This window comes from Triticum dicoccoides, chromosome 5B (genome assembly GCF_002162155.2).
Source record: "Triticum dicoccoides isolate Atlit2015 ecotype Zavitan chromosome 5B, WEW_v2.0, whole genome shotgun sequence".
In the NCBI taxonomy this organism is placed as follows: domain Eukaryota; kingdom Viridiplantae; phylum Streptophyta; class Magnoliopsida; order Poales; family Poaceae; genus Triticum; species Triticum dicoccoides.
Window position 1 is genome coordinate 287557567 of NC_041389.1, and position 1708 is coordinate 287559274.

Consider the following 1708-nt stretch of genomic DNA (forward strand, 5'->3'; position numbering starts at 1 on the left):
TGCAAAATGATCTTCACATACCACCATAAAGAGAACGATATTTCAGCTGACAACTTTTTAGACGACGTGATATGTCATTACGGTCGGGACATTATTCGAACCCTTTTCCCACACCAGCCACAGCGCATATTGCGAGGCGGTTTCCTTGACACGTCTTGTCAAAGCAGAGATCGTGTCCCCTTATCACGGGATTCTCATTAATACAGGTATGGGTAATCCCACCACACCATCAATCGTGGCGCTTGGGAAGTAAGCGATTCTCAACGGGCGAGTGGGGAGGCGCACCGCTTTCGTCGCCTCTACAAAGGGATAAGAGTACCCCATCTTTACCCACGCCTTCTTCCTCCTTTGCCCACTCTTGCCTCCTCGAGCTCCAGCGCCCTAGCCCAAGTCTTCTCCGCACAGCTAAACATGTCCAAAGTAGGAGGCAAGTGGGTGGTCTCCACCGTGAAAGAGAAGCATATCGTGAATCTTCGAGTAGCCGGATACTTGGCCGCAGACATCGCGCACCGGCTACCGGACAAAGGGCAGGCCATTCCAACCCTGGAACCTCACGAGAGGGTCGTGTTCGTCGCCCACTTCGTCTGTGGACTGGGATTTCCACTTCATCCCTTCGTCCGCGGGCTCATGTTCTACTACGGGCTAGATTTCCACGATCTAGCCCCAAATTTCGTCCTCAACATCTCGGCGTTCATCGTCGTATGTGAGGCCTTCCTCCTCATCAAACCTCACTTCGGCTTGTGGTTGCAAATCTTCTGCGTGAAGCCGAAGATCGTGAGCGGCCAGCAAGTGGAGTGCGGAGGGGACATGGTGGGCAAGATGCCTAATGTCACCTGGCTTGACGGATCCTTTGCGGAGACCGTGAAAGGGTGGTAGTCAGGGTGGTTCTACATCACCGAGCCGCGCGGTGCCAACTGGGCAGCGGCCCCCGAATTTTGATCCGGAACCCCCATGCGGCTCACCTCCTGGGAAAGGAAGGGCCTGGCCTGGGGCGAACCTACAGAGCTGGCCGGGCTCCAAATCTGCATCAAGAGCATGAAGGACAAGAACATCAAGCTTGTCAACGTGATCCAGGTCATGCTCGTTCGTCGGATTCTTCCGTGCCAAAGGCGGGCATTTAATCTGTGGGAGTTCGTCCCGGCTGAACACCAAATGCTTAGGAGGCTCTACGGCATGACGCATAAAGACGCATGGAAGGTGCTATTCAAGGCCTCCGAAGTACCTCCTCCCACATCCAAGGACCGTGGGCTTCACGCCGCGCGGCCCCCTAGTCCGGTGAGTTTTCTCAATACCACCGGATTCAACTCCTTCCAGTATATTCGTGGGGGAGTATTAAGTAATTGTGCATATTTAATCAGGATTATGTGGAGACAGCAGAGCGGATTGACTGCCCGGCTCCGCTGCCAGAAGGCCCTGCTGATACTCTCCTGACGAAGATGCTAGTCCCGGCGCCCTACAAGGCTCCGGAGAAGAAGGCCGAAAAGAAGGCCCGGGGGACCAGGAAGGGTCTCTGGCGTAAGGTTGTACCGGAAGCCTCGTCCGAAGACGACGAGGCACACTCCTCCCCCGAAGGGGAGGAAGAAGAAGAAGAAGAAGCCCCATCTGGAAAGGATGAGGGGCCTAAGGAGGCAGACCAGGGGGCCGGGAGAGGCCCCCGGCGCAAGGCCATCATTTCCTCCCGCGAAGGCGGGGGGAAGCAAGAAGAAAC